This window comes from Hypomesus transpacificus, chromosome 9 (genome assembly GCF_021917145.1).
Source record: "Hypomesus transpacificus isolate Combined female chromosome 9, fHypTra1, whole genome shotgun sequence".
Lineage (NCBI taxonomy): Eukaryota > Metazoa > Chordata > Actinopteri > Osmeriformes > Osmeridae > Hypomesus > Hypomesus transpacificus.
The window spans coordinates 5,100,183-5,119,488 of record NC_061068.1 but is presented as its reverse complement, the minus strand read 5'-3'; the positions used below and the strand labels follow the sequence as shown (position 1 = coordinate 5,119,488).

The window sequence follows — 19,306 nt, the reverse complement described above, 5'->3', positions numbered from 1 at the left end:
TATTCTGTATTCTCTTTCTCTTTCTCTGTGTGTCTGTGTCTCTCTCTCTCTCTCTCTCTCTCTCTCTCTCTCTCTCTCTCTCTCTCTCTCTCTCTCTCTCTCTCTCTCTCTCTCTCTCTCTCTCTCATGCTTTGTCTCTAGGTAGTAGTCCTGCATGCTCTGAATAGAAGCCGCTGCAGCAGACTGAAGGAAGCTTCTTGCTGAGTACAACCTCCACCTTCTGCCCTGTTTGAATTGTAAATGCTCAAACTCAGGCAAGCTGCTCACCTTTACAATGAATTATGAATTATTATTGAGTACAAGGGGAATGTTAGATGTGAGGAAAGGCAAGCAGGCAGGAATAACAAACTCTGGTGTTGTCGTCATTGTGTCTACTGAGACAATATCTTAAGGATCAATGTTAGTCAATCAAAATTGATTTGAATGTGTGTGTGTGTGTGTGTCAAGCTCACTGGATCAGCTGCAGGGGAAAGCCGTGCGTATATTAGCCCAGAGGCAATAGCCTGGATCGGGTGAGTAATGACGTGAGACAATTGAGTGGAGAGTGATCAGGCCTTGTGGCCAAGTACAATAAAGACCTCCTCCACTGCCAAACAGACCACAGCAGACCGCAGGACAGGCAAGCTCATCATGGACACACACACACACACACTCTGTCATCTGATCTGGGCCTGTTTAGCCAGTAGGTTACCTGGGAGGAAATGGAAGGTTCCAATAAAAAAAACGACAGACATGCACCCACATTCAGAAATACTCATTGTGATTCTCATACTCATAAATAATGCATCATAAGAGTAATATGCATGAGTTTCTCAGGGGTACCGATTGGCAGGAAAGTGAGAATAAATGGTTTAAAGCTGTTACTGATTAACAGCAGGGTCGTGTGAGTGTGTGCTTGGCCAAGACCTTACCTCGTCTGTCTGAGCTGACTAAGAAACTACCAAGTATCCTTTTATTCTATTCTACTTATTTAAAAGAGATCTCGTTTTAAAATGATGACAAACCCTTATAAGGGTTTACACACAGTCATACTACATTGTGTAGATGTATCCTGAGAATATTCATCTCCCGACCAAATAAAACATCTTGCCATGGTGGTATCAATAATCCATCATCTGATGGTTCATCTATCTCTGCCTGTTTGCCAGTATATTGATTGAGCAGGTTTATCCTGATAATGGTCATCTGGTCAGCTGTAAGTGTTAAATGTTGTGTTGGTCCAGGCATCCTCTGAAGTCAGTGGAAGTGTCTGATAGCTGTGTGCTCAGCTCCCTGGCAGTGCTGGCTCTCTGGAGCTCCTTCTCTGGCCAGCCCCGGATCCACTGCATGAGACACGATCTGTGTCAGGGTGAAATTAGCCGGCTATTTTCAGATACCCCAGCGTTTTCCCCTTTGCACACTTCTCGTCTGAAATGTGTTTTTCTTCTCTGATTTTCCCCTCCACCCTCCCAGAATTGTTAATACTCTCCAGTTGAGCGAGGGCCAAATACTGTATTTGTAATCTCCATCAAAAGCTGCAAATAGAATTATTTTCTGAAAACGCTCTGTGTGATTAACAAGGATTTGGTTTCAAAATTAGAGGTTTTACAGTTGTAGAGATCAGGATTGGCAGGCGCCAATGGTTTCATATTATATCTAACAGCGTTATTTGTAAGCCTTTGCTGGTAATTTGTTAGAAAACCAAGTCATGGGTATTGGAGGAAAAAGTTCCGATAATTAGGGATCTTATGACATAAGAAATCCATGATGAGGGTGTTAAATAAAGGAGTGTTCAGACAGCAGGTGTCCTGGTGTCTGTCGCTCTTCAGATGGTGCCACATCCAGCATCACACACACCCAACACACACACTCTCTTGTAGTTCTATAATGCATGAGTGATTTTCTGATTGTTTGGCTGGAGTGGGGTTGTGTTAACTAAAACTGGATTGTGACAGAGTTTTCTCTAATCCTTTGTCTGCCATCTGTTGTTTGACCTACTCCTGATCAACAGAGAGTAGACGAACCAGCAATGAGTGTGTGTGAGTTTGATTGTCAGTCAGCTGGACTCAGACTAAGGGTGAGGTGTCATTAGTAAGCCCCTGTGCAGGTCTTGCTTTGGGTTAATAGGGTCAAGCGCTAGTCAAAGGTCCACATGTGGAACCTATTTTGGGAGAGAGGTTGTGGTGGCGTGGGGGGCTTGGGGGCTGGCTGTCCACTCCGCAGATTGGGCATCCGTCATGATCAGGTTTCACTCACATACAGGGCCGGGGTTGGGTCAATTCCATTTCAATTCAGGAAGTTAATTGAAATTCAATCCATGCATTGAAATTCCATGTTAGATAATGATCATTATCAAGTCGTTCTTTGTATTGCGTTTGGTGCACTGAATTTTATTATAGGCAACTTAAATCCAATACAGGATATATTGAGCATGAGATCTCAAAAGTTTACATTCACAGTCCTCTCAACATCCTTCAATTTGACCTAGTTTCAAGACTATTTCAGTTTCAACCACATCTTCTGTACAATCTGATATTCTATATACTTTTCTGTCCCTGACAAGTCTAGACTGCCACTAATCAATCAAAGAAGCCAGCCATTAGGCTACTGGAAGATACCATCCCTACAATTACAGTCTGGGCTATAGTAAGAATATTCATTTGGCCAGAAGGGATCTGACTGTTTAGTCACAGTAATCACCCCCCCAGTCTGATCTGTGCCTAATGTGTCCTATTCAACTCTTCTCCATCTGCAGAGGATGTGTCTGACTTGGATGGGAAAACATGAAACAAATGACTATAAATAGGTGTGCTGGAGTTTTCAAAAGTGGAATAGCTTTTTTTGCCTTAGCTGTGCAGATGACGGTTCCGTTTTTCAGAGATGCAGTGCAGCAGTTCGAGCTGCAGTTTGTTGGGGTCTCAGTGGGGTTGTGGAGGTGATATGTCGTCAGTGTTGAGTTCAGTGTTGAGTTAGGCCTCAGCCAAGCTGAAGGAGCTGTGTGTGGTAAATAACCACACACAGCGGTAAATAACCACACACAGCGGTAAATAACTCAGAGCTGCTGCTCTTGCGCCTTGTCAGCACATTTCACATTTACAGGTAACAGTGATAAATGACGACAAGTAAATGATGATAAATACTGATAAATGAGTACAAACACAGAAAGCCTTACTTCACAGACCCAGGTTTAAAGTGTGCTTTTAGCAGTCCTGACCCCCTCCCTTACAGAGATGGTTATGATGCCAGAGGCCCAGCTCCTCTCCCCTAAGTGTCCATGGAGGACAGCAGAGTTGGATCCCCCTCAGGTCCTCTACGCAGTGGTCCTGCTAGCTAGCTTTACAGCTTCTCCTGCCCTTTTCTACCTTCAGCACTGTTCCAATCCCAATGTCTGTGAAGCATTGAAACCCTGCTCTGCTCAACAGACCGAACTACTTTGTGATTTGTGTTGCATCTAATGTATTCCCCATATGGTGTACACACACACTGCCAGAGAAGTAGCATATGCCAACAGGGCTGCAAGCAAGCTAGTTAAACCCCCTCACATTCATACACATTCACCTTCCAAGAGCCTAATATGAAATGATCTCCACCACATGGGCCCTGTATTTGCCCTAAGTCTGTCGAGTGTTACAGACTGGCTGCTCTTCTTCTCTAGTCTTAATCTGCTCTATTTGATTTAATGACCCGCATGGGATTCATCTGCCGTTTCCCTCTCTGAGTGAATACCCTGCAAGGGTTCCCCTCATCTTGGAACCCAAAGCTGCCTGACGTCTCTGTGAAGTTCACGTAAGGAAAAGGGAAGCTGGTTGGGTGCAGGGCAGATGGGGGGCTTGATGGTCTGTCAGCACACTTTATGCCAAGCTGAGTGTGTTGGCGTTATTAAACGTCATCTTTGATTAAACCACCTCAGAGGAGCAATGGTGTGTATGTCTACTAGCCGTCCGCATGGGTGGGCTTTGAAGTGAGAGAAATGGACCCTGACTGAAAGCACAAGGGAGGAGAATGTAAATCATTGTTGAATGACTGAAACAGTACAGTTTGGGAAATTTCACCACCCTTTACGGGAGCAGCTTTCCACAAGTGAAAGAAAGGCAGTAGAGAATTTAAGATATGGTTGTCTGACCTGGTTTCTTGGTAGTTTAAACAGGCTGCTTGCAGCCTGGGTCTGTCTCTACAGGGGGCAGCTTTAGAGATGACCTGTTGCACCATCACCCAAAGCAGATCTCTGTAGACTAATGCTTTGAAGTTAGACCCTACAGTCCTTCTGTTTATTACTACCCCAGTCTCTGTTTTTCCAACTCTGTCTCTCTCTTTTTCTCTCTCTAATTTGCATCGTCATGTTCCTAACCTTTGTAGTGCAAAAAAAACCTAGCTTTCTTTTTTTTCATTTAATGAGGTGGAGATGTAAGATTTCATGCATTTTATGGATTAATTTGGGCCATCTGTGAATTTTAATTATTTATGGTTTCTACTTTTTGTTTAATCCCAAAAAGAACACTTTATACACAATATAGATTGACCTTGTTACCTGAAAACCATGGAATGCCAAATATGCAATTATGTTTATGCTGAAATTTGCAGACAGCCATTGTAGTCAAAATACATCAACTACTAGGGCACTCTCAAAATCTCTCGCTATGACAATTTACACAAAATGAAGTATACAATTAAAGAAGACCATGCAAACCTCTTCAATGTTGTTCTTTTTTGAACTGCTGTTTATTTTGTCTTTCATATCAACAGACCAATCAACAGAACCATAAGGACCTAGATAGAAAGGCAAGAAATAGAAAAATAGAAATGCATGATGTCTATGACAACCATAGGGCCTAAATCACCACAGCCCTTGCTGCCTGGTACTAACTGATGCAGTCCAGGTTGGGCTTGCTGGTCTCAGTGATGCAGTCCAGGTTGGGCTTGCTGGTCTCAATGATGCAGTCCAGGTTGGGCTTGCTGGTCTCAGTAATGCAGTCCAGGTTGGGCCTACTGGTCTCAGTGATGGTGGCTGAGAGGTCCAGCCCAGACTAATCCTGACAAAATGTACCAAAAACACGCTTGCGTTAGCTATCACTAGTTGGCTAACTAGCCATTAATGTGTAGTGAATGAAAACTTTGTGATGGTAAGAGTCTGTAGTTTATATCTCAGAGGAAGCCATTCATCCCCACGACTTTATTTATTCAGTTATGGAAGCTCTAGCCAAGATGTTCCAACACTGTCCTCAACACACAAACTAACCCACATTTCACAACCGCAACAATGACCAAAACATGAACACATTATTGTTAACACACTATAAAAAATAAAAAAAAATATCCAAAAAGTCCTTGCATCACCAGCGTGGAACTAGCTAGAAACAACAGAGCGATTGCTCTGTGTGTGACAGACTATAACTTTAACGGACTCTAATTGACCACATTTGGAATGTTTTGTCAAGGATCTTTATTTAGTCCTATTTTTGAATTTTGGTACTGATCAAACTGTACTTTGAAAGCATTCATTGCAGTTGATTTAGGTCCCAGGTCTGGCAGACCCAAGAGTTGGCAGCTGCTATCTCCCATGCTAAAATATACTTTTTTACATCTACATTATAGTACATTTAATTCAATAATATTACAATTATTATTGCCATTATTTAAACTACAGTTTTATAATAATTCATGGTGACACTGGGTGACAACGTCCCTCTATGCCTTGCCACCCCACAAGTACCCCTTTCTACCCCAGGTGGAAATGTTTAGATCCGCCCCTGAGCTCAAAGCATTTTCCTTATCCATTGTCAAACCATACAAAAGTGTATAGTCAATTGTTCCTATTAAATTGCCTATTAAATAGTGGGGCAGGGTATTCATGTGTTTAGTCAATCATGTTTGTTTACACTGGTTTCTGGTTATTTCTTCTTAATTAAAAAATGTTTCAGTACAATAAGCACTGTGCTAAAGTAAACTGACCTTTCCAAAGTATCGCTCTGAGAATTCCTATTTTCCACATCTCCAACTTTCATCAGCATCAGGTCAGTAGAAGTTGCAATTTTTCTCTCTCTGTTTCTGGTGCCATAGTAGCTATCAGGGAATGAGGTTAATAGAATCTATAAACCCTGTCTGTAGAGGCTTGGACATGGATGGGACATCAGGACAGAGAGAGAGAGACATTGTCAGAAAGAGAAATACTGTGAGAAAGTTAGTGCAGTGAGATGTCCTTGAAATACACGGTACGGTGGTAAATACTGTACAACATGTTGGCTTGATGAGAGAATTAAAAATCAGCTTGTTGATTGCTGTTTACCAATACAATACATCCCATGGCAACTAGAGGCAGTTCCACTCCTTCAGCCTGTCAAACCAGACTTATATATGCATTAACTTCCTTCATGCTAAACTCTTAGATTTATGACATTCAGCCATTTTAGTCAGCTCTTTGTTCTGTGACTGACAAGTAGAGGTCGGCACCAGCAGCTTATAATGCGCTCACCTGACAACCGCTTATTATGCCACGTTCTATTTATACACTTGAAAATGTAAGCATGACTGAAAAAGAGTCAGATGGCTAAGCGGTTAGGGAATCGGACTAGTAATCTGAAGGTTGCCAGATCGATTCCCAGCCGTGGCAAATGACGTTGTGTCCTTGGGCAAGGCACTTCACCCTACTTGCCTCGGGGGGAATGTCCCTGTACTTACTGTAAGTCGCTCTGGATAAGAGCGTCTGCTAAATGACTAAATGTAAATGTAAAAACATTTCAGTGGCAAAGTGATTGAGTTCACTGGAAAATGATTGAATTCACTGCAAATTTCTTTCGGTATTGTTTTTATGTGAAGTATAATGGGGGGTTGAGTTTGGGTTGGGGGAGGCATGGATGGTGGGAAAGAAAGGATGGATGATTGTTGGATTGTGAACAGAGTAGTGGGGGAGGGGGATACAGTAGCTTGGTCAAATTAGTGACCACACTCTTGTTGTTTTTTTATCAAATCATAATCTCCTGGGATTTTGTGTGTGTATAAGAGTGAGGGTACTGGTGTGAGAGAGAGTGTTAGTGTGTGTGTGTGTGTGTGTGTGTGTGTGTGTATGTATGAGAGTGAGGGTACTGGTGTGAGAAAGAATGTTAGTGTGTTTGTCTGTGTGTTAACAAGAGTGTTTGAGGTTGTGTGACCTTCATTTCACGACAAAGGCTGTCTGTGAACTGTTTCTTTTCCCTCTCCTTCTTCTGCCCCAAAGAATAGAGGGAAGACTGTCTCACCTCTCTCTCGCCCGTCACCTCTCTCTCGCCCGTCACCTCTCTCTCGCCCGCCCTGCTCGCTCCACTACTGTTTCTTCCTTTCTTCCTCCTCCTCTCTCCTTCTGAAGGCTTTTTGGCTTTCTTGTACGGAGGTTGATATATGACATCTGTTTGTGTGGAATTGGATTTGCGACGTCCCAAGTGGCACATGGAAATGCATCTCCGGTATATTCTTGTACGTTGTGCATCTGGATGGAAGGACTGGGGGATGGAGGGGTGAGAGAGAGGCAGTGAGATTGGAGAAAGGAATTGAGCCTTTGAGGGGGATAAAAATCGCTCATGTGGAACTGGGAGGGGAGCCGACGCCGGCTACATGAAGTTTACACGTTGCTGTCAGGTAGCTTATTGTCCTGTCTCCTTCCTTGTGATCATGTCCAGCTCCCTCCATCTTCATTTGTAGGACACTTTAAAACCCTTGCTTCCTGTCCAGTTAATGCTCACCAATTGACCCACGCAGGTTTATGACAGCAGCTCTCTGTCACGGCTTCTGCGGTGTCTCTTGTCCAGTATTCTACTGTGGTGGCACATACTCTTACTGGCTTCATTCATTTTTAGCCTTAAATACTTTTGGTCCCTCATCCTACTCTCTTCTTTACAAGCACTGCATTATTCATAGAGAAAAAGAGTATCATAATAAATGAAATATTCATGAGCCCTATGCACAACCTCCCCCTAAGGAATGAACCATTTTGCAATGTCTGATTAGTTTAGTGGTGAGGATCAATGATGTGTGTTTGTGTGTGTGTGTGTATTAAACAGATGACCCAAAAATGAAAAACTGGGGGTAGAGATGTGATTGAGGTGGAGAAGAGATGCACGCATACAAAGTGAGGATGAAAGGGGGAAGATGAAGGGAGCAGCGGTAGAGGGGACAGAGGGGCGAGCAAGGCAGAGGAGAACAGAGGGAACGGACACAGCGGCCGTCAAGCAGAGGGCTCTTCTGGAGCCTGTCAATAGATGCAATATCTCCTGATTGATTGTGTCACTGCATCACCCAGAGAAAAGGTCCCTAGTGACTGAGGGTGGGGGTCTTTGTGGGCGGGGGCAGGGGGGACCTCAGCTGTCGTTGGGCTGGGGCCACGCGGCAGTTTGGATCCACTCCAGCGAGCCTGAATGGGAGGCCACGGAAACGACATCAGACAGTCGGTGTGAAGCCGTCATAAAAATGTGGAATTTGTAATTTGTTGCTCCCTGACCATTTTGCCTTGGCTTTGTTTGGGCTTTTCTAGTGAAGGGGGCTGGAGGCGACTGCTTTGTAATGAGAGCGGGGGAGTGCATGTGTTGTCTATCATGTGGGATGAGGTCTGGACAGTTTTGTTTGGCTGAACTCAGATGTGCTTACTGGTGAGCAGGAAAAGTATTCAGCTTGTTTACAGCCCCAGGATCTCATAGGACAACAAGACACATTGTTAGGCTCTTCGCGGCTTGAAGTGCAACCACAGCTCATAACAAACCACACACACACATTCACACACTCACACACACAAACACACACACACACACACACATCAACATACACAACCAAAAACCAAGCAAATGAGTCTTGGGCAATCACTTTTGAAATGTTCTGGTCTTGATTCTATCATGGAAGTGCTTATGTTCCTTTTCCTACTGCACGCTGATGGGGGACCTCTCAGATGTTCTGAGCCTTTTATCATGGTTCCCTCAGGGCAGGTTCCAAAGGTGTTGCTCAGGACTACCCCACAGTGATGACACACAAACAGTCCATTCCTGCTCACCACCCCTAATACAACACCCATACACACATCAACCCCACACGCAGATAAACCAAACAGACTAACCAGAGTTCAGCCAGGTCACAGCCCAATCTGTGTTCCTGGTTTGGGAGGGGTCGATGACTGTGAGGATCATTTCACCTCAGTGTGGTGGGGCCGTGTGGTGGGGGCGTGTGGTGGGGGTGTGTGTGAACCTTGTCAGGGAGTTGGTCTCTCTCTCAGCCCCATAATAAAGGATGTTGCAATGATGAAGCACAGCATGGACATCAAGTAAATCTACTGCAGATGGACTGTCTGTAATCACACACCCGTGTGTGTATGTGTGTGTGTGTGTGTGTGTGTGTGTGTGTGTGTGTGTGTGTGTGTGTGTGAGTGTGTGTGGATGTGCACTTATGCATGTGTGATTCAGCTGTGATGGGGTACATTCTGTGGTCTGCTTGACTCCCGCTGAAGAGGTCTTCCAGATGGGCTCTGATGCAATGCGCTGCCGGGAACCTGACTCACTTCGACAGTCTCACCCTCTCTCCGTCTCATCCTATCCTCCTCCTACCTTGTCATCCTCCCATTCTCTTAACTCTCTCATCCTCTCACCTTCCAATTGTCTCATTCTCTTTCTCCTGCTAATCAATTCCAATTATTTTCCCCTCAGCCTCTAAACCTCTTTCAGTCTTATTGTCTGTCCTTCTAACCTTTTCAGTGTCTCCTTCTCACACACGTTAACCCTCTGGAGGCCTCGCCTCTCTCTCCTTACCTCTCTCCTGGGTGATCTCCCCGCTCTGGCTAAGGCTTTGATAGACACGTATGTGATAGACATGTAATGCCAAAAGCTGGATTTCATGTGTAACCCTTCCCTTGAGACACAAGGTCTCCAAGGGGTTGGATGTAGGGCAGAGATGGTTGGATGTAGGGCAGAGATGGTTGGATGTAGGGCAGAGATGGCCACGAAAGGGGAATGACATCTGTAGCAATGACGTGACCCCTTGCTCTGATCCCAATCCCCTGTTTGTGGCCATTTTCAGTCTAACGGCTGAAATGTCAGAACCTTCTAATAAAACATGTGGGTCTCGAGAAGCTGAGGACTCTGGGAGAGGCGTGCCATGAAACTCACTAAGGACATGAATCTCTCGAGTGCTCCTCATAAACGCAACCAAAAGTGAAAACTGTAGTTCATCAGGTCTCGTTGGTTCTCCGGTTTCAAACCATACCGATCTCTGCGTGTTCTTTCCCTGCATGATTTGTCTGTCTTACGTCTTGTAGCTTCTCACACTTGGTACAAACCAAACCCATTCCACTGAAACTCTGAAGTTTGTGTGCTGTTTAACCTTGACGTCTCCTCATCTGACTTGTGTGTGTGATGTGTATGTGCTATACTGCTTCCAGCACCATGGAGACCACATACCCTGCCAGAGGGCCCTCTGCCAGCGTAGGAGAGGAGGGGAGCACTGTCTTGCTTCTCTCTCCATCTCTGTCTTGGCTGAAGGTCAGTTTGTGGTCCTGGGCACGCCTCTGCTCTCCTGAGGGAAAGAGGAGACATGGTAATAAGTTGGTCCGCTGACATCGCTAGCCCATAATAATCCCAGGATTAGGATGTATGTGTGGTTACCACTTAATCTGGACTCCTGTCCCCATTCTTGGCTTTAGTAGGAGTTCCACAAGGAAGTTTTGGGGTTCTTGTAATGTTACATTGTCAAGTAAAATGTCACCTCATGATACAATCTCTGACTTATTCTTGCCTCTAGACCTTTTCTTCCCTCTTTCTCTGTGGTATATATGCCAACTACCCATCTTGGTAAAAGCTTTGGATTGTGAATTTAAAGAGCATCGCCAGCTCACCAGAAGCACCCTTTTTGATCATGATGGCTCTATTAAGTGTGTAAGATGTCAGAGCCCATATTCAGCATGATACACAATGCACCTCAGACAGATGAAATGACCGTAATAGCAGCAGCCCTCCTTACGTGCCACAGTCTTTTTTCTTTCTTGCTCGTTCCTCAGCATGACTACCAAGTGGAAATTGATTCAGATGGGTAGGCATGGCAACTAAGCCTTTCTGTGCCCTTTTCTTCATCACCCTCAATTACCATTGCCAGCCCTCTTTACTTTAGAACACAAAGACCAGATCAAAGACAGTAGGAGAGACAGGATTGTACATCCATGACAGGCAATATGGAGAACTAGCAGGTGTACGGAGAAGGAGCTAACCTTCTGGATTTCTCTCAATGTCTGTCTGTCTGTCTCTTCTCCCTTCTCTCCTTTTCCCCACTGTCTCTTCTACCTCTCCTCCTCGTGTCTCTCGCTGTCTCCTCTGTTGTCCCAGGATTCCCTCTCTCAGTGGGACTGTGGGATTGATTGATCACATAATGTAGTCCTGAAGAAAGAGAGGGAGTGCTCATGTTAAACTCCCCCCGTGCACTGGGATAGAAGGATGGAGGGGTGGAGGTGGAGGAAGGAAGGAGTCTTCACTCAATCGCAGCTCTCATGAATTCATATTTCTAAAAAGTGCAACACTCAACCATACAATAAGATTAGTAATACTAGTACATGAATTTTAGAACAACAAATCTTAGGAATTGACTCAGGCAACGCAGCTTGAGTGTAGACATACTTCTGGCGTTAGATAGCCCCCTGTACCATGTATTAATAATGATTTTGCCATGTGGTCTCCATAGTAGCAGAAATAGACTCATGAGACATTCTTGAGGGTGAGCATGGCTCCATGCCTGGTCCTGCTCTCATGGATTCATGTTAAAAGGCATGCAGACAGCTTGGGAATTATTTGAGCTGCCAAAGCTGGCATTGTTTTCCATGTGTGTGTACAGTATGCATACAGCATGTGTACTGTGTGTGTGTGTATTGTTGGGCACATGTGTTCCTGGATTTGATGGCTTAATGTTTACGAACAACACACGGGCTCACCTTTGTCAGGGACTGTATCTACTGTCTCTGGTCCACCACTCAGCTCCAAACTGATTCATGGGAGTGAGTCTAGCCTGCTACCATCTCTGGAACAGTAGGTGTACAGTGCAGTGTTGCTGTGGAGAGGATCGGGTTTTACCCACAACACCACAGTGGCCAGGTCCCGAAACCCCACTCTGACTGCTCTGTGATAGATTACTCCTGTCTGTTTTCACACGCTCTCCTTGATCTTCTGTTACTGTATTTATGTGACACGTGATTGACAGGATGGGAGGAGGCTTGATGAGGATGGCGGACGTCTCTGGAATAGGATGGTGTAGGTTCGGCATCTAGAGGCCCATAGCGAGGTCACACCCGATCTAGAGTGATTTAAGATGTCCCCCTCTCTCTGCAGGTAAATCAGTTACTAACAGAGTTGGTCCTGTAGGAAGTGTTCTTCCAGATGTTTTCATACAGTACAGTACTGTGGGGAGATGGACTGAAGTTCAAAGAGGAAGATTCCTTGACGGTCCTTGAGGTTTTTGCTCTGCTGTCATGCTCAACATTAAACTTCCTTTTGCCTCATAGATTGAACTTGGCTGTGGGTAGGAGGAAACCAAACCGTTACAAATCTAGCATAAATGTACATTTTCAATGCATAACATTTTGGCAAAAACAGTAAAAGCCAAGCTGAACTTCAGAACACTCTGGAAAAATGTGTTATCAAGTTTGGCTATAGCCATCGTGTCTAGACCTCTAATAGTTCTAATCAGGGTTTGCTTGCTAAACTTTGATTGGCTACAGCTCAGGACTGACGACCGTTCATGTAGATGGGGTGGGTCAAATGGTGGTAGGGAGATTTTGGTTTAGGATACTGCTCACTCAGCTCCCAGCTTGGTGATCACCCCTGATAGCTTTGCTCTGCTTAGCTACCAGCCCCCCACCCTCTCTCTCTCTCTCTCCACAAAATCCCCTCACTTGGCCAAGCAGTTGCAGAGTAGAGAGACCTCAGGCTCTGTCTCAGCAACACTATCATCTACATGTCACTCTCTCTCCCGCCTCGCCAGCTTTTCAGAGAGAAGGAAACAGACCTTTTCAATTAGGGAGAGGCTGTGTTCGCCTTGGGCTGCCGTTTAGAGCCTGTTCCTCTATCCCAGATCAGTGGTGAGTAACTTTTACATACTCTTTCAGCAGTAGATCCTAATTCTTTTTCCTTTTCCAAGCACTTACAGACAGACAGACCACTGTTGTTGGCCTAAAGCGTGTTGTTGGCACAGGTTCCTGAATTTGGTTTTAACAGTTATACAGATATCTGTCTGGTTATGACATTTTGGGAGATTTTACAGTGCATGGTTATGCATGCACGAACCTCAATCTGAACAGTGTCATTTATTTTGGTCAGTGCTCCTTTGTAGATCAACCAAGTTTGGTATTGTACCAAGTGTATGTATTGTACTCTATGTCTTCGAGACATAGAGACCAAGATGACAGAGACAGAAGAGCGAGGAAGAAAGGAGGATGAATGAAACGCATTGTAAAAAATAAGAACACGTAGAAGAGGGGGAGCCGAAGAGGGGGAGATAAAGAGAGAGAGATATGGAGGAGGGGGTATCGCCGGGCTGTCTCCTGTCATCTCAGCTGTTGTGATTTAAGTAGCCTGACAGCACACAAATCTCCCTGCATCTCACAGCTGTGTGACATGCCTGCCTCTTTATTTTTAACTCGACCACTTATATTGGGCTCCGGCAAGGGACGGGAGGGGCAGGCTGTCTATTGTCTCCCAGCTATGTGAAGAGCTGTGAGTGTTAAGGACTTCTTACACCATCTTGTACAGTAAATATATTTTACAGGAAATATCAAGGGAGGCCAGGTATTTTTCCTTACAGCCGGTGTTGTGTGCTATACCTCAAATCATGTCAGATATGACAAGTTAAAGTACAGTTTATAACTATGAGATACAGAGCTGGCTCGGCAGCCCTTTATTGTCCGTGCGAGTGTGTCCATAAATCGTGGAGAGCATTCCACATGGACGTGCCGCTCTCTGTGTTTATGGCACCCTCGTGTTAGAGGGTGGCACTGACCTAGTAGGGGAAAGAATACGGTGAGACACACAACAGGCCTGCCCCGACACACCCAGCTCTTCCTGTCCTTCCAGTTGCTTCCTGTCTCCCCGGGCCACAGCGAGTGCACCTGGACTATCACACTGTCCACCCACAGCTAACGCTTCCCCCAAAATAACTATGGTGTCGACAGATTTTGGAGGGAGCTGTTTTTTGCACAGTGGAACAGGAATCTTGGCTCAGGAAAGTCACCCCAACAGTAGAACTGTTTTGGACATAGAAAGAGCAGTGAAATGAGGATTTTGGAACGGTGTGGCTCTAGTCTAACCCTGCTCTCCAGTTCCACAGAGCTGTTGATGAAACAGAGGCAAAGCCTCCCTCCTAATCCCACTTAGGGGGGAGGATAGTAAATGAGGGATTTGTTCAACTCAGAGATGAAGTGATGGAGGAGAGAGGGAGGGAGGGGGAAAGTGAAGGATGGATGAGGGGCGCAGAGTGGATCTGTAGATGCTCCCTCTGGCTGAGTGCCCATTGATCTGGGGGGGTGGGGGGGGTGCAAGACCCGAGTGGGTCTTGTGTCTCCCCCCCCCCCCCCCCCCCCCCTCCTCATCAATGACTCTGTCAAGCCTGTTTCCTGCTTTTATGTTGCAAAGCAATCAATGCCCAGGAACTGGCTGGCAGCAAGTAAGTGCCAAGGGTTTTGATGAGTCTGATCGATTTTAATCTCTAATGGCGTTTCATCTCAGAGCTTCCTCAAATGGTTTTTATCGCACCAGTTATTCCAATATGTATCTTGTCAGACCACTATTATTGTCCCAGAAATTGTGTTCAAGAAATGTATGTTGCTTTCCCTTCCGAAACACTTGTGTGTCTCTTTCTACTGACAGGAGTCACTATATGGAAATGTCACTCTCTAGTGAGTCAAACTAATGACTCCCCCATGATGTCATACCAAATAGTTGTAGCTTGGTGAAGATAATGGAGCTTGAAGCGTCAGCCAGCCTGCTAGCTCATATCAAACACCGTATGTCAAGGAGTTGTTTCTGTGAAGGGCATGAAAGAGATTGGAATGAGGAATAACCTTGTAGAACGACTGAAATGAAAAATGTCCAACACGTTTTAATTAGTGTCTATTGTGTACTCAAGGCAGTCATTATAAGATAGCTTGACTGTTAGCATAACACACACACACACACACACCCTGCCCCCCTTGAGATTGCTGGAGAGGTAAAAACAAACCAGCCTGCCACTCACCAGCTCCTAAGCCTGCTCCCTGATAATACAGTCCTGGGGTATGACTGCACTCAGGCCCTGTCCGTCAAACACGAGGGCCTGCTTCCTCTGTTCCACAGGGAGAGGGAGAAGAGGAGGAGGAAGGGAAAGAGGAAGAGACAGGAGGGCAAAGGGGAGCGAATGAGTCGGAGCTGAGGACGAAAAAGAAGGGAAAATAAATGAGAATCTGTGAAACTAATGGGGTGGTGAGGTAGACCACAAGCATGCCAGTAGAAGCAGCCGCCGGTGTTTCTCTCAGCTCAGGGCCATGTCATCTCACTGTCTGTCAGTGAGCAGAGCTGCATTCCCCCCAGCCCATGTCCCTCCAGCCACAGATCACACTACCCTCTCATTTACACACTGTTTACCCGCTACCACAGATTAGGTTCCATAGGATTCGACACATTATCATAAAATCGTATGGAAATCACGTCAAACTGTGACAGGACAATAGCTTTCTCTGTGACCAATGACTTGTTGTTATGTAGTTGATGGCAGTTACGTAAACATGTTGTTTTTCAAAATCTCAAAATGGCATTAAACAACTCTTGAGTGAACCAGTCATTGTTAGCGACGTGTTGGGCTCCAAACTGAACCAAAATGAACTTGAATGCCCTCATGCACTTTTACCTTGTTATCGGAACTATTGTGCTGACCAAAGTGAAAAAAGGAATGTGTCTGTGCTGTCTTTTTCGCAGTGGTGATCATGTCATTCAGTGTGACTCATTGACGTCCTTGATAGCAGATCTAGGTTTAGGTTGGTTGAGGGGCCCCCTGTCTGATAAGTCATCAGACAGATTCCTTTCCTGTCTACATAGTTGTAAAAAGTTGACAAAGTTTCTCAGCCTAGTTTGGCTGAGAAAGGTTCTTCTTCTGTCCTTACGTATCTTCATAAGACATGAAAAGATGTATTTTAGTTTCATTGGCTGGAGAGCAGCCTTCGATGCCTGTGGGAGGGTTAATTAAAGCATGGGCTACACAACTGAGCCATCCCATCAGCATTAGCGCTGGGCTAATTGGGTTTTACTAGCCACCATGATTTTCCGTCATGTTTACTCTGGAAGAGAGGGCCCTGCGGGCAGACGCACCACTTCTCCTTCTCCATTCACTTATGAGTTTACTCTGGAAAGTTTCACGATGGAAAATTGGGTTTAATGGATTCTATGATCTTGCTTAAAAGACCAGGCCTGAACCCCTTCAAGAATTGTATTTTTAGCTCCATTACAGGGGTAGGAAGTGATGTTCTGACCCTCTTTGTAAAAAAAAAACTGGAAAAGGCAGATTTATTAAAGGAATGGTGGTTCAGTTCAGTGTCAGGATATCCACTCTCACCACCATCAGGGCCCTCGTAAAGACAGCTAAGTGGAAGCAGCTCTTTACACGTCCAGAATCCAGTGTCTCTTTCCAGGTTTGTCCCAGACACGTCTGGCTGACAGGGACGTCCTCGTGGTCCTCCATTAGTCACATGGAGTCAGGCTGTGTCGGCATAGTGCCCCCAGCACATGAGTCCAGGGTCATGTGTTAATGCTGCTGTGTCAAATGTCATGTGGTCAGGTCATGGTGTGCTGTCCCAGAGGCACGACTGCTCTCTGGTATAGGCTAGCCTGGCCTGTTCAACGGGATGAATGGGATGGGGGGGGGAGGTTGCCACTAGGACTATATAACTGTCAGTTTGATCCGTGTCACGGATAGGTAGTCATTCCTACCGGGTCACACACATGATGGGGTTCTTTCACAGAACATAAACTGGCTCTTTTCTGTCTTTTACAACACCAGGACTCCATTGTGTGTTCATGGTGAGTTATTGCTTCATTATACATATTTTAGCCATGTATGCTGGGGAACGGTCATTACTTTGTGTTGCAATCACCAGCCAAGCTGGGGCTGTTCTGGAGGCATGGTCTGGAGGCAGGGTCTGGAGGCAGGGTCTGGAGGCCTGGTCTGGAGGCAGGGTCTGGAGGCAGGGTCTGGAGGCATGGTCTGGAGGCAGGGTCTGGAGGCAGGGTCTGGAGGCATGGTCTGGAGGCAGGGTCTGGAGGCCTGGTCTGGAGGCAGGGTCTGGAGGCATGGTCTGGTCTCATGCCAGGAATCACAGGGAGGGAGTCCTGCTGAAAAGTCAGGAAGGGACCACGTGACCTGCATCTCTTCTCGCCATCTAATCCATCCGTGTGAAGCATTGCAGATGCATTTTTTCCCATAGAGGACCAACAATCGGTGTCAAGCACCAGACTGTCATTATAGGCAAGATGGACCTGCTCTGTGACTCCAGGGGGAGATCTGTGTGGCATTCTGCTCTGCCGCCGGGGAACATGGGAGTTTTCCTTCAGCAGCACCCCTGCCCCAGACTGGTTAGAAACGCATTCTTTCATCCCCTGTTTATAATGTCAAGCCATCTTTAATACATGGGAAGAGGGAGGAGGATGGCAGTAAACACTGTAATGACCCTGCTGCTCTCCATATGTGCAGGTAGAGGCCTCACCCTGCTGGTGGGCCCTCCTGATGCATCCATGACGTCAGAGAGAGGCCGTCTTTTAGACTGGAGCCCGCACGTATCCAGGGCCCCTTTCGTGCCGGCTGTAAATGGCTACAATGTGGCGTGTGACATAACTGGGCTGCAATGACGTGAGAGACAGGAGACTCAGGGTTCAACACCAGGGCACCAGGGCACCCCCCCCCCCCACCCCCCCCCCCCCCCTCCTCCTCGCCCATGAAAGTCACCAGGTGCCCGCCACGACACCCCTAAGGCAAGCGAGCCGGCCTTGCCTGCTTAGTGCTGTCTCCCTCTGCTCAAACACACACACACAGTAACATCCATATACACATACACACGCACCAGTGCCTCCCCAGATCCCAGAGAGAGCGGGCAAGGTGCATGAAGCGCAGCAGGCACGCACTGGCAAGGAGGCCAGGAGGAACAGTGGGGGGCCGGCCTGGGGGGGGCTTGGGGGGCCGAGTCTGCCACAACGGTGATCGATCGACTCAAAACACAACTGATAGAGAGATGGCTCGAGCCGACAGGCAAAACCCGACCTGGGAGACTGTAACTGGGTGAGCCAGGAGACGCAGGTTACAGGAGGAGCTGGTGCACAGAGATGAACAGATGCACAGTAAGGGAGAAAGGATTAGTATGAGGAGAGACAGCAAGAGACAAGGTTATGACAGAGAGAGAGAGAGAGAGAGAGAGAGAGAGGAGAGAGAGAGAGAGAGAGAGAGAGAGAGAGAGAGAGAGAGAGAGAGAGAGAGAGAGAGAGAGAGAGAGAGAGAGAGAGAGAGAGAGAGAGAGAGAGAGAGAGAGAGAGAGAGAGATGGGGTGCGCTGCCAAGCAGTCCCCTAGGGTGATGATGAATGAGGCCATAATGAATCTGTGCTCGTCTGCCTCTGGCTGGAGAAAACCGCAGCCTTGGCAGAGGGAAGGCCTCGCTCCATCACGCCATGGAACAGAACACACACACACACAACACTCGTCTGCAGGATGCCTGTCCAAGCTTCTCCTCCGAGAAGGGTGGATGTGTATCAGCGGGCCTTTGTTCACCCTGACAGTCATGTGACAGAGGAGAGGGGGGTTTTCCTGAGGAGAACACATGTAGATTCTGGCGTGGATTAAACCAGTCACAGCCCACTGTGGCCGTCTCTGTCACTCCAACACTGACATGTCATCCTGTTAGGCGTCGAAGCATACAAACAGTGCTTCTGCTGTGTGCGAGACACGCTGAAATGGTCCTTTTTCGATGTATCAGACACCACATCAACCAGTGCAAGCGTGTTGCTACTCTGTGTGAAAGGAGGGAAGAGAGGAGGGAGTGAAAGTATGTCACTTCACTCGAGGAAGTTGCATGAGAGGCAGGTCTTGTTGGACCGTGAAAGTCAAGTCAAATAGTTGGCTCTGTATTAGAAAGTAAAGCATCAGAGCTTCACAGAGAGCAGCCAAAGCAAACCTTTGCTCACCACCTGAGCTGTGGCTGTTTCACCAGGGAAAGTGTGGCCATTAGCAGCCGGCCCCAGAAATAGACCTCTCCTGTGAATTCCATACTCATGTGTCAATCAGCATGTTCTGGACTGGCACCAGTAAGTAGGTGGTTGTAGGGAGGTGCGT

General features: G+C 46.4%; 1 protein-coding gene across 2 annotated transcripts in view; it reads left to right on the top strand.

Moving 5' to 3' along the window:
* The window catches only part of prickle2b (prickle homolog 2b), a 63,943-nt gene that overhangs the window by 13,798 nt on the left and 30,839 nt on the right, over nucleotides 1–19,306 (top strand). The window contains exon 1 of one of the 2 annotated variants that reach the window (XM_047024764.1): nucleotides 12,847–13,045. The exons of the other annotated variant lie outside the window; for it this stretch is intronic. The gene's annotated coding sequence lies outside the window, so the exon portion shown is untranslated. Of the gene's footprint in view, nucleotides 1–12,846; nucleotides 13,046–19,306 lie in introns of those variants that run through there. 2 annotated transcript variants of the gene reach the window in all.